General features: G+C 38.7%; 1 protein-coding gene across 6 annotated transcripts in view; it reads left to right on the forward strand.

The window, feature by feature from the left end:
- Positions 1-14,536, forward strand: part of KIAA1217 (KIAA1217 ortholog) — a 564,412-nt gene that overhangs the window by 84,747 nt on the left and 465,129 nt on the right. The window contains exon 1 of one of the 6 annotated variants that reach the window (XM_072651721.1): positions 1,739-3,162. The exons of the other annotated variants lie outside the window; for them this stretch is intronic. The gene's annotated coding sequence lies outside the window, so the exon portion shown is untranslated. Of the gene's footprint in view, positions 1-1,738; positions 3,163-14,536 lie in introns of those variants that run through there. 6 annotated transcript variants of the gene reach the window in all.

Here is a 14,536-nt window from a genome sequence, read left to right on the forward strand (position 1 = left end):
TGATATAGTAGAAAGCATGCTGGGACTGGAGTAAGAAAGACCTGAGTTCACACATGGCCTCAGACGCTTAGTAGTTATATGACCCTGACCAAGACGCTCTGTTTCAGTTCTCTCATCTGTAAAATGGGGCTAATATTAGTAAATAATAAATAACAATAATAAACTGAATTATAAATAATTTAGACTTATAACCACTTATAATTAAGTGTTGAGGAACAAACAATAAAAATTCAGTAAATAATAAAATGGAACTAATGATAATACCAACCTTCCAGAGTTGTTGTGAAAATAAAATGAAATAACATATGTATTTTGCTAACCTTAAAGCATTATATTAATTCTAGTTTTTGTTGTTGTGTACTAGGTACTACTTACTGTACTAACTATAAAGAAAACAGAGAATGACAAAAAACAGTCCCTGCTCTTAAGAGACAAACAGTCTAATGGGAAAACAACATGCAAACAACTATGTGCAAACAAGATATATACAATTTAAATTAAAAATTTTCTCAGAGGGAAGACAAATCAGGAGGACAAGATAAGGAGAACCGGAAAAATCTTTAAAATATATTTGCTTGGAGATTTGCAGATGTAACTAATAGGACTGGAAATAGTGCAGGAAAAAGAAAACTGACCACATATGTCCACCATCTGATATTACTTATGCTCTAAGGTATAGCATAAGAAGAAAAATAGCAAGGCAGGGGCTTATTAATCCATGGGATAGATTGGCCTTGAATAAAACAATGATATCACTCATCAATACCATAGGGCCCAGATACCTGCGCATAAATATATAATAAATAGACCTAGAGATCATGAAGAAAGGGGATTGGACCCTGTTACAATCCCAATATTTCCACTTTATTGTGTTCAGTTCTGGGCACCACCTTTTCAGGAATTCAGTTTGGTCCCATCCATTAAGCACCTACTCTGTGCAAAGAAGGCAATTTAACTGGAGACATGACATACTTGCCAAGAAGGGAAAGAGTTATGATAGCTGTCTCCCAGTATTTGAAAGACTGCCATATGGAAGAGGGATTAGGCTTGTTTCTCAGAGTTCAGAGTAATGGATGAAAGTTATATAGAGGCAAATTTCGTCACCGTATAAGGAAAACTTCCTAACATTTAAAGATATAAGAAAGTCAAATTGGCTGCCTGGGGAGGCAGTGAGTTCTCCCTTACTGGAGATCTCTAGGTATAGCCTGGATGACCATTGGTAAGAAATGCCCCAACATTCTTACCAGTTCTCACCTATACGCTTTGCAGTGCCTCTTCCACACAGCTGCCAAATTCACGTTCCCATCTTGTCAGCTCTCTACCCAAAAAATTCTTCAGTTGCTCTATTACCTCTAGCATAAAATGAGAACCCTTTGGCCTGGCCTTTAAGCCCTCCCCAGTTGGGCCCATCCTGATGTTTCCTATTTTGTTTTATATCACTCTCTCCTACGATCTCCACTGCAATCAAACTTGGCCACTTTCTTGAAACACTCGTATCATCTCCCTTCTGTCTCTATGACTTTGCACCCATGACCCTCACAGATCTGGAGTGAACCTCCTCCTCAGTACTGGTGTCCTTCACAGCCCAGTCCAGGTGGCATTTCCTATGTGAGTCTTTGGATGACTTCAAGGATCCCCTTTGGCTCCCTGTGAATTCTAGGATCTGATAGAAACTCTTCAGTCGTTTAAACCTAGTCCCCTCTTTCCTTTCCAATATTCTGCCTTTGGCTATCCCCGCTTACCTGCAGGGCTCTGCTCCTCCTTTAGCCCAGCCATTAAGACTTAGCTGAAGTCCCACCTTCAGTAAAAGTCTTTCCTGGTCCTCTTGGTAACTCGTGCCCCCAGGCTCTCAGATTACCTTCTCTCAGCTCCAGATATACCCTGTTTGGACCTAGTCGTTTACATATTGTCTTTCTCTTCCCCACTCCCCCATTAGAATATGCTCTTTGCAGGGACCATCTTCGCCCTTCTTTGTGTGCCCAGCTCTAAGCACTGGGGATATGAAGAAGGGCAAAGCTGAATTTCTGCTCTCTAGAAGCTCAGTCTAATGGGCAGACAACATGAAAACATCCAGATATAAACAAGCTATTTACAAGATAAAATGGAGATAATTAACAAAAGGAAGACACCAGAATTAAGGGGAATTGGGAGAGTTTGAATATAGGCTTGTGGACTGACTGAATACTTGTGCACATGTTTCTCGTCAGTAGAATGTAATCCCCATGAGAGTAGGCAGCTAGGTGGCTCAGCAAAGAGAGCTCTGGACCAGAAATCCAGAAAACCTGAATTCAGATCCAGCCTCAGACACCTACTAGCTACAGCACCCCCAGAGCTAGTCACTTAAATTTCATCAGCTTCAGTTCCCTCATCTCTAAAATGGGGATCATAATTCTAACTCTACCTCCCAGGGTGTGGTGAGGATCAAATGAGATAATATTGGTAAAGTGCCTAGCACTTAATACATTTTTCCCCCTTCTGTTAGTTTCTGTGACACCTAACACAATGCTAGGCACATAACAAGGTACTAAATTCTCTAACTAGCAAGTCAAGGAAAAAGATGGAGAAAATAAAGGGGCAAACCTAAATCTTGGGGTTGGGTTAAGTGTTTGTTTTTAACATGTGCTTGTCGGGGACATGTTTCTTCACTGGTTCCATATTTTCATGGTTGGTTGCAAAGACCAAAGAGTGCAGCTGTTATTGACTCAGTTTGGTGATTAGTGTAAATTCTCACAGAGAACAGCAGTTTAACATGTGGCTGACCTTTTACAGTGAGAAATGAAGAAATGCAGTGTTAAGGCCACCAGACTGTAGCAGGATGTTTAATCAGTTTCTTTGCTTGGAGAAATAGGAAGGAGATGATGTATTTAAGAAGATGACTTTTTTATAGATCCTAACTTGGAATGCCAGGATTTGGAGTACAATGGTAGATCACATCTCTGTATGGGGCAACTTCCTACTGCTTGCACTATTTTTAGTTGTTTTGTATTGACTTCTTCCTTGGGTCCTCCCTGGCTTGCTTGCTTCCCCCCATAACCCCTATCCCTCAGAGAGTGCCTATTTTTCCTTCTTTAAACACTCCTTCCTTCCTTACTCCGCATCGCAGCAGTTTACACATCCTCCTTCTACGGAGCTCTCCATGCTGAGCCTTTTCCAAGTGGTTTTGTAAGTGATGAACTTGTTTCAGTTTTGGTGATCGGGGTTCTCGGTGAAGAGGGAAGGTCGTTTGGGGATTAGGTTGAGCATGAGATTGTAAAAGTAGCGGACAGCAGCCGTTTCTTGCCCTTCTGGCTGGAAGGGCTTGAGGAAAAAAAAAAAAAAATCCCCGGCCCACAGGACTTCCCAGTGGTCTGAAGCCTTTCACTTTTCCAGGTCATTGTTCCATGATCATTACCAGACTAAGTTTGAATTCTGGCAAATGTGTGCAAATTTTAAACAGTTTTGGGGTAGAATTCTCCATTTGTACAGTTCCTGTATCTGAGAATTGTTTTTTGGTTTGGGAGTTTGGCTTTTTCCGTTTCGTTTTTTAAACAAATGTGGATTGCACATTGTCTCTCAGACATTAGGTGAGAGTTGTTAGTTGTAACTAAACAATGTGCATGCTCATTCAGACCTGTCCTCTGGAGTGGCCCTGGAGACTCCTCTTTGCAACTGCCTGCTATGGTGGAGTCTTTAAACAAAATGATAACAGATCAACACACAAAAAAAAATCAATAGAAAATTTAGAGAACTTGTTAAGATGCCAGATCAGAAAGGGTTGCCCAGTGTATGAATTTTCTTCCTTTTTTTTTCCTTTTCAAAGGAATTGAGACCCTAACCTGAAAAGAGATGACAACACTTTCTTGTAAATAAAAAAAGTTTCATTTGCTTGAGTAAGTTAAAGAATCCATGATTTTATCTCTGTGGGCATTGACTTCCTCCCTTCATTATAGACCACAAAAGCATGTTAGACTGGAAAGGACAGTAGCTCTTTCAGAGGACCTGCATCCAAATCACAACTCTGACACTCCTCCTGTGACTTTAAATACTTAACCTCCCTGGGCCTTAATTTCCTCAACTGTAAAATAAAGAGGTTGCAGTAAATGACCTCTCAGTTCTTTAATCCTATAATTCTCAACCTTGGCAATTCTTACCCATGTTCAGTAAATCATTCAGTTAATCAGCATTCAGTGTGCCAAACTCTGGGGATACAAAGAAAAGTGAAAGACAGTCCTGTTCTCAAGGAACTCAAACTCTTTGGGGTGGTGACAATTTGTAAATAATTGTGTTTTGTAAGAAAGCCTCAGAGAGGACATTTTTAGTGTATGTGAGGTCTTCCTGTTGTCCAATTTTAATCTCAGGGGGACCAGTAGCACCTGGGGCACCAACTATTGTCTTACCTTACCATTAAGTAACTGCCCCACCTCCTTTTCCACTTTTGTATATCCTTTCATTTGTTTGTGGTACTTCCTGCATATGTCATCATTAGTAGCAGACCATATAGGCTGCTTACAGAGGCCATTCATCATTTTATTGCTCTTTGGGTTATTTGTCATTTTACTTCCTTTGAGGGCATGTTGTTTCAAGGTTCATAGTCAGCATCACTCTAGAATCAAATATGAACATTCAGTTTAGCAATTAAAGTCCCTCTCAACTGGACTTCAAACAACCTTTCCAGTTTTATTATACATTATTGGCTTTCACATATTCAGTGGTCCGGTCAACTAGTCTTCTCACTGTTCTTCCATCTGACATATCTGCTCCTCATACCTGCTCTTCCTCATACCAGGTCCTATCTAGGTAACTTTAAACAGACTTTCTCCATTGCTTGGAATGCATTCTCTCCTCACTTTCATCTCTGAAAGTTTTCTACAAAGCTCAGTTTAAGAACTACCTTCTGTATAAAATCTTTCCTGATCCCCATTGCGCTAGTATCTCCTGCCACCAAAAAACAACAAAAACTTTGAACTTATTTTTGTATATATTTTATATTTACTTATTACATGCATGCTAGGTCGCACAATGGATAGAATGCTGATACTGAAGTAGGAAGTCTCATCTTCCTGAGTTCAAACCTGGCCTTAGACACTTACTAACTATATGACCCTGGGCAAGTCACTTAACCCTGTTAGCCTCAGTTCCCTTCTGTAAAATAAGCTGGAGAAGGAAATGGCAAACCAGTCCAGTATCTTTGCCAAGAAAACCCCAAATGGGGTCACAAAGAGTCAGATATGACTGAAATGACTGAACAACAACATGCATGCGTCTCCCCTGGTAAAATGTAAGCAGGAATTATTTTCATTTTTGAAATAGTACATAATTTGAACATATTAAATAATTGTTGATTTACAAGTTTTAGAAGTTTTTGGTTTTGTAAATTTAAAATTTACTGAACTACTGAAAACACTTTGCATTTTCCAGTATAAAATTTGACTTAGTCTCCTTATCCTTCCACTTTGGGCTCATTATCCATCTGCATTACTGGTCAAGCACATGCATATTAATAAACTAATTTATTAACTAATTATTAATAAACTGTTGTCATAATCTGGGAAATCAGAATTTTTATACATTTTGTTTTTCCAGCATAGAAGGGACTTTCTAAGGCTATTTTTTTTCTTACTGTGGCTTTTCTTGGTAAGGAATTAAAATAATTAACAAAATTAGCATGATGTCATCTGTGAATAGGAACATTTGGAGAAAGTTATCATTTGTTCAGGTATTAGACAAATAATGTCATTCAGTCAAGAAAAGATTTTGATGAGGTAGCCACATGTCACTTTTATCATATACCAAAATCTATCACATCACAAAGAAAACTCAGAAGTTGATCAATCCTATTACAAATGTAAAATATATCTCTGAAGCCATGTAGTAATTCAGAATATTTTTTACTTTTTTTATAAAAAAAAGGTTGATAAGTTAATGAAGGTAAGGTGTGGAAGGCTGCAAGGGAGTGGTGACAGAGGGACCCCTCGCGTGGTGGTTTGCATTATCAGCATCTTCATCATCATAAAGCATTCACATTTTTGATTCAAATGTAGCTGGTTTTTATTTGTAAGTTTGATTTGGGTGAAACCCAAATGTGGACTCTAATGACATGTATTATGGGAAGGCTGGTAAGAACACCTTTGTCTGAATCAAAAGAAAGATTTGTAAAACTTTTGCAGTAAATATATTTTTAATATGGTCATTAGATCTCAGTTTAGGGGCACACCATATATAAAAAGGTAGCGATATTTAAACCAATAGGGTATTGCGTTCCTGTGTACAAAGAGAAATAAGGAGACCCTGTCCTTACCCTCTGAGTCCACAGTATGTGTAACTTAGGGTAGATCCCATGGGATATTCCTCCCTGACTCACACCAATCATGCATGGGGAGGAAGGGTAATAGATTGGATTGTTTTCTTTACCAAAAAGGATTTTAGTTTGTAGTGTAAAGAATGCAATGTTGTTTGATACAACACATAGGACAATAGATCTAGAGCTCAGAGGTCATCTAGTCCAGATATGTAAAACATAGGACCCATGGGCCACTACTCCAGAGTGAGGCCCAAACCAGATTCAAATATAATTGAGAAATATTTAACAAAATAAAAATATAATTAAAAACAAAAATAATATTTTATTTTGAAACTAAGTCAATACGTGGTCAGCAGGAATTTTTATGTATAGATTAGTGGCCCCCATTTATATTTGACACCAATTGGAGAAAGTCCTTCATTTTATAAACGAGGAAGTTAAGGCTCAGATAGTTAAGTGATTTGTCCATGGTTGCACAGGTACTCAGTGATAGAGCTGGGATTTAAAACTCACCATTCTTGCCACCTTTCTGAATAGCAAAGCTCAGTTTCGGAAGTTCCTGGGGGTCTTCAACTCACAAACAGCACCCTGATGCTTCAAAGTTCCCCTTAGATACATCTGAACTTTAGAGTTTCGTTGGAGCAGCAGATGTCTCTTAACAAGTAGATGCTAAATATGCAGAATTTCAGGGCTATATTGCGTATCTTCTTTCAGAACTCTGCTCACAATGTTATTTTCAAATGGTAACTTGGAAAAATCAACTTTATTATTGTAAATATGGTGATTTTGTAAATAGGAGACTTAAAGATTCTAAACTTCAAAAGATCCTTGTTTTCAATGATATGGGTACTGCCGATGCAGAACAGCACTCCTCCACACCTACACCCTACTCAATTATCTTCGTGTCAAAAAAAAAAAAAAAAATCATCCCTTGATAGACAATCTTCCAGAGCTGAATCTCCCTGAGTTTAGCAAGGCTGGAATTTGGCAAAAGGAATATAATGTATTGCTCAACAGTCTTTCTACCTGGGTAGGAAAGCATGGTTTAGTGGAGAAAGTGTTCCTCTTGGCATTTCAGAACCACAGTTCAAATGATAGCTTTGCTACTTACTGTGTGACCTTAAACAAGATGCATAATGTTCCTGGGTCTTTATTTCTCATCTATAAGATGAAATGGTCAGACTAGATCATCTCTGAGGTCAGTTCTAGAGTTGGGATCCTTTGTATGACCTTTCAGATCTCCTGCTCTTAGCTTTCATGAAGCCAGTCACCTGAATGCCCTATAATGCCTCATCACAAGAGTAGATAGGATTCAGGGGAAGGAAACTATTTCTTAATTGCTTTAAATAAAAGTAACCACATTTGGGGGTAGGAACAGTATACCATTACCATTTTCTTCTTTTGGGAGTCCAGAAGAGTTTAGTGGTTATTGTCAGTGTGGGGTTGGTTTTTTTCCTGCAAGTTTCCAAAAATAAGTTGCTTTTGAACAGAGACCAAACATGGAATGTTTAGCCCTAAAGGAGATTTTTCCCCCTGAGTTTTAAATGACTAAAACTCTTTTCCGTTCTTAACTACAGCATTCATTACTATGAATAGATTTTAAAATTCCCTGTGCATGCATTTAAACTGAGCTTGACAGAATACATATGGAGTATTATGTGGAAGAATCCACAGGCTTCCGATGATAATCTTTTATCACATATAAAAGTGCCATAAGAAAAAATATCACAAAAGTTATCATTTGTACTTTTCTCTTATACATTTTCCTATGTTTTCTGCCACTGGAAATAGTCCTATTCATTTTTTTCCTGATGGAATAGATATTCCTATTTCCATAAAATGTGCTTTCTTGACCTTTCAGACCTTAATTCATTTTGTGTTATCTTGGTGTATTAGAATAATATAGATAATGCAGTGAAATTATGTTTTTGTTGATAAAAACCTCATATTGTGCATGACCATCTTTGGTGCAGTTTACTGCACTCTCCTAACTAAGTCTACTGATTTTTTCCTCAGTCTGGGATATTTTTATAAAGTGTTCCAGATTTAAAAGCATATGGTATAAAAAGTTGCAGCATGGTGAAATATATTGAATGCTGGATTTGCACTCAGAAAGATTTGGTTTCAAGTCTGCCTTCTGGTAGCTTCCCAGCCATCTGACCTTAAGCAAATAAATAAACCTTTCCTTGCTTTAGGCACCTTCTCTACTAAGTCAGAGAGCACATTCTTTAGTCCTTGGGAAAGTTGGAGTGAAGAGCCAGTTACAGAAACATAATTCCTGTTTTTTCTGTTACTTTAACGTTTACTGCCCAACAGCTTTGTGAGTAAAGAGTAAGATTCTAGGGTTGGAAAGGACCTCAGAGGATACCTGCTCTAACCCATCTTTTTGCAGATGAGAAAAATGAAACCCAGGAAAGTAAAATGACTGGTCCAAGGTCACAAAGAGAAGAATATAATTAATCCTCATTTAACAAATGAGCAGACTGAGATTCAGAGATGTTTTGATTTGCCCACAGCCATAAAACTAGTGATTATTGGAGCCAGTATTTTGAACCCAGGTAATGTTATTCCAAGGCAAAGGTTTTACAGTGCCTAGCACGATGTGAAGTATACATTCAGTGCTTAATAATGTTGATTGGTTAATTACTTCCTACTAGCCTATCCCTACCACTTTCCTGTGCTGCATCATTCATCTCCATGAAAAGTAGCAGTTATGGAAAGCATTTTCCCAATGCTGATGAAGCCATAGGTCCTTTGTGTATTTCCATGTGGTAGAAAAGATTTTACCAAATTGAACTTTTATAAAGAGAAATAATATCTAATTTCCTTACACTAAGCACAATGAGAATGTTTTACGTGAGACACTGGAGGTAAAATATACAATAATACGTATAGTATTGTCTTTTAAATGTCTCTGTTTTGCCCATTGTAAGACCAACAAATTTATCTAAGAACAAGTCTCCATTATAAAATGTTATTTAAATATCCCAGGGGCTGCATTATAGGTTCTTCTCATCCATTTGGAAGGATTTCCATGTGTAAGGAGAAATCCTATGGTAAGCTCTGTACTTCTATTCAGTGGAGCAAAGATTTTAACCTTTTTTGTGTCCTGGACCTCTTTGGCAATCTGGTAAAGCCTATGGACCCCTTCTCAGAGTAATGTTTTAAATATCAAAAATAAAATCCATAAGATTACCAAAGAAAACAATTCTATTTAAATAAAAGTTGTATTTTTCCCATCCAAGTTCATGTGCTCTCTAAAACCTATCTACAGGCTTCTTGGCAGGGGTAGGTGGGGTTTATGAACCCCACAAGAGGAAAGTCAACATGAATGGTGTATAATAATAAAGGGTAGAAGAGATGCTGCCTTGCCTCTCCCTTTCCAGAGATCAGTCTAGCCCATGTGGGCTAGAGTATGGGCCCTAGGGTATGGACTCAGACCAGGACTGGTAGATGGTGACCGAGTCAAGATTCACTGTGCTCTATAACAGCACTGCCTACAGGCTCATCCTCTCTCCAAGTCATTCAGTCTATCCACATATCCACTCATTCACCAAGTGGTTATGGAGTGCTAAGGGCTGTGTTAGATGTTCATATGCCACCTTGAGGATTGTTGGGTGATCAGGTGAGCTAAACTGAATGAATGTCTGGCTCTACCTAGGATAAATCTTGGATCACCCTAGAGTAGAACTGGGAACCACCTCAACTTCCTGTGTTACTGGGTGCATCCGTGCTTGGACCATGGAGGACTTGGTGCTATTAGATGTCTTTCAATACTAAGTGGAAGACCAACATTAAATGCACTTACAGGAAACCTGCAAACTATGATTATTCAAAGGGTTGGAGAAAGGGGGTCCTAAGAAGGTGGACTTTCCCCAGAGGATCCTTCATTCCAAGATATCATATTACCTGATACTCCACTATTCAAGATTCAGTCCTTTTGGTAAAGTATTCTCTTGTCTCAGACATCCTTTTAAAAAACAAGCTACCAACAAACCTGAAAATACTATTGAAAGAGTTTTTTATTAGTTATTGATACTTTGGTCTTAAACAGTTTTTCAAATCTAATTTCTTTCATGAGAGAAAAGCCTACGTTACATTAAAGCACTGGATTCCTAGAAACAGGGATGGTGCTAAGAGTGGAGAAAAAAGTGTAGGAAATAAAATGTAAGGAATATCAAAGAAAAATTTAATCTACATCATATTTTGCCATGACATTGGCCCTGTTAGGATTGTTATAAGGCCCAAATGAGAATGAGTATGTGATGTACCTTGCAGTTTCTAACGTGCTCTATACATCTTCTGTTTTGTTTTGTTTTGTTTTCATGTTCCTCCCTTTCTTTGAAACTTTGCATCAGATGCAATTTCTCCAGGAATCCTTGTGTACAGGCAAGTCCCATATAGTTTTCATAGCTCAGTGACTGCCCCAATCTTGCATCCTTACGTTCTGGTTTCTACTGCAAACCATCATGCACAGCTTTGTATTCATCAAAACAGTCAGTAAGTAGCAAGTGTCCAATGCTAGACTGTGGAATTTTCCACAAGAGATTGTGAGGCAGTATAGTGTAGTGAGCAGAGAGCTAGACTTGGTGTCATGAAGACCTGGGGCCAGATCCAACCTCAGACACTGATGAACTTTATGACCCTGGGTGAATAATTTCACCTTCCCAGACTTTAGTTTCCTAAAATATGAGGGTTGTATCTAACAACCTCAAAGATCTCATCTAACTCTAAATTAATAATGCAATGATTCAACTGACATGGAAGGTAAGAGATTCCTGCATCAGCTGAAAACACATTTTGGAGAGATACTTAGAACTTTCTCACTGGGATGAGTCAAATTTGACATCCTCCATCATCCTTACACTGAAGGCCAGTCTGATTCTACCCCAGCAAGGTCAACTCCATGGCAAAAATGTGCCTATTGGAACCTCATGCTGCCTCTCAGCATTGAATGAGATGATTTAATAAAACCCATCACCTTTACAGATGAAGAAACTGAGGCCCAAAAGATGAAATTATTTACCAGAGCTAATTCATGGCATAGCTGAAACTGGAAACTAAGGCTTTGGACTCCCTGTCCAATGGGTCTTCCAACGGACAATAATGACAATGACATCTAGATTTCATTTTCAAATGTCCAATCAGAGGAATATTTTCTTTCTTGGTGACCAAAGAGTTAAAAATCTATGACCACAGGAAGAGGAAAATGCACTAAGTTTAGTGGCCTGAAAATTTGTTTCCTCTTAGTCTTTACTAGCCTGGGGAATGCTTTGATTCTTGGTTATGGGTGGTAGACTTGGGTTCTTAGAAAACAGGTTTATTTTTTCTTTTTTTAATGGAGGCATACAGGATATCACATGCTTTGATTTTATGATATTTTGATATGCCTTTATAGTATTTTAAATGCTATTTTGACTATTCCACATTTGTAGTAAGTGCCCAGATTGCAAATGGTAGTGAGGCACTATAAAAATAAAATTTTATTATTGTTGTAAATATCCATCATTGGAAAATGAACACTTGCTCCCTTATCCACTTCCCCTACTTCTCATTTGCTGAGGAGGTTCTGAGCCTGTAAGAATCTTTCCATGTGAACTGGCATGTAAAATATTTGCAATTTATGTCAAAGCTGGGAGATAGTGAATGACAGAAAACCTTACTATAGTGAAATAGCATTTTGTATTTCTTTATGCGTGGAGTAGATGGAAATAGGTAACAGTTTTAAGAGCAATGATGATCTTCACAAAGCAGACATTATGTTACTTTGATGAGCCTTCCAAATCCTACTCTAAGGCCAGCAATTCTCTTTATAGACTAAATAAGGCAGAACTTATTATGCCTCTTTCCTCCCTATTCTGTTTGTAAGCAAACTGTGCTCTCATACTTTTCACCTTTTTTTTGAAAAAAAAATTGTAACATGTTGTCTGTAACTTTTTTATTTTTAAATCAATATCAAATGCTGTAGCAGGAGCTGAAGAAATTAAGATCAAATTTTTTTCTCATGAAAAATGAATGAGCCTGGCATGGTAACATATACCTGTAATCCTTGCTGTCATGGAAGCTGGCAGATCTCTTGAGCTCTTGGAAATTCTGAGGTGCAAAGGCTATGCCAGTTGGGTATTCATAATAAGTACAACATTAATATGATGAGCTCCCAGAATCTGGAGTCCACCAGATAATTTAAGGAAAGATGAACCAGTTCAGGTAGGAAATGATATGAAGTTACAGCCCTCTCTTCCCCTGCCAATTAGTATTGGAAGCAGGTCTGTAAGTAGTTCCAGCACCTCCAGTCTGGGCAGGTTGGGGGAGGGGCAGGCAAGAAAAAAGGAAGGAAGGAAGGAAGGAAGGAAGGAAGGAAGGAAGGAAGGAAGGAAAAAAGGAAGGAAGGAAAGAAGGAAGGAAGGAAGGAAGGAAGGAAGGAAGGAAGGAAGGAAGGAAGGAAGGAAGGAAGGAAGGAAGGAAGGAAAGAAGGAAGGAAGGAAGGAAGGAAGGAAATTATCCCCAGGAAACATGACATGTTTGCATTGCTGCTTTGTGAGAGACAAATAACCCAGAAGTATCTTGTGACACTGGGGGAGAAAGGATAGCTATTGGCAGTAACCTGTCCTTTGGGCACAGAGGTCCTTGAGTTCCTATTAACAGTCCTGAGTGCCTGCTAGACTGTCTTGTTCCTTCTGGGATTAGTTATTTATAGCTGCTCTTGGAACCAAATGTCCCTTCTCCAAGCATTAAAAGACCACAGGATTGCAAAGCCCCTACTGACTGAACCTCATGAACAGCTGAAAAAGCATCATGGGCAAGTTAGTTTGGGCTTCTATGGCTTTATGTGTGACTCTTGTAGTTCTGTCTGGCCTCTTCATCTGCACCATTTTCTTGGTGCAATTAAACTATAAACCCCAGGAGAAATAAAAATGCATCATGTTTACATAGAACTGTTTTTGCCCTTCCACACTGTGCTGGTTTCTACCTAGTCCATTTTTATCACCTGCATTTAAGAAGGGAGCAGATAGAAAATCTAATTAATGGAGGTAAACCAGTTGAGATCCAACGAACTTAAGTGACATATTGCAACTTATACCAAAGATTAGTTGAGGTAGGGAATAACAGGAGGTGCCCCCACTCTTGATCTGTGCTCCCTTTGCAAAACCATAACCCTTCCATTGAATATACTCTTTATTTGTGCTTGGCTCCTGCTGCTACCTATGCTCTTTCTTCTTCTATTATACTTCAGTATCATTTTGAATAGCCTTTGACTACTCACTGATGTGCATCAGAGAGCCTGTTTATGACTGTTTTGAACTCTCTGAACTGGGTGACATGATATTTTCACTCAACATTAAACTGGAATTCTGAACACTTCAACTTCTAACATCTTAGATCTGCAAGACTGGGAATCATGGACCACCACTGTGGGTCACTTAAAGGCTGATGGAAAGATGCATGGTGAATAAATAGGTGGCATATGACCAAAAAGAAGTAGCACTTAACAGCATGAAATGAGAGCCTAAAAGCTAATGATGTTGTAGCCTGTGTTAAGAGAGGCATAATATTCAGAATGACAGACATGTTCTGCTCCTTTTAGGTGATATCTGGAGTATTATGTTCAGATCTGGGTACAATATTTTAGAAAGGACATGGACCATCTGGAAAGTATCACCAAAGAAGATGAACACAATGGCAAAGTAATTGGACAACATCATATAAGTGGCGAGTTCAGAAATTAGGGTTGTTTAGACTAAGAAGAAAAATATTTAAGGGGAACGGGGAGGTTGCAATGAGGCAGATTTGGGCTTGATGTATGGGAAAATTTCCCAGCAATTAGAGCTGTGCAAAAATAGAATGGGCTACTTTGGGAAATAGTGTGTCATCTGTCCCTAGAACTCTTCAACTGAGGGTTGTAATTCAGAGGTGGAGAACCTGCAGCCAGAAGGCTACATGAAGCCTTCTAAGTCCTCAAGTGTGGTCCTTTGACTGAATCCAAACTTTACAGAACAAATCTCCTTAATAAAAAGGATTTGTTCTGTAAAACTTGGACTCAGTCAAGAGGCTGTACCCAAGGGCTTAGAAGGCCACATGTTCCCCATTCCTGGCTCAATCATCCCTTGCTAGGAATGCCATAGAGGGGGATCTCTGTTCTCGTACAGGTAGGACTAGAGCTTCCTCTAAAGGCTTTTCCAGTTCTGATGCTCCCTGATTCTTTGACCTCATAGCTGATTTCATGACAAAGGATTAATTTTGTGAAAGAGTTTAGAG

Source organism: Notamacropus eugenii, chromosome 3, assembly GCF_028372415.1.
Source record: "Notamacropus eugenii isolate mMacEug1 chromosome 3, mMacEug1.pri_v2, whole genome shotgun sequence".
In the NCBI taxonomy this organism is placed as follows: domain Eukaryota; kingdom Metazoa; phylum Chordata; class Mammalia; order Diprotodontia; family Macropodidae; genus Notamacropus; species Notamacropus eugenii.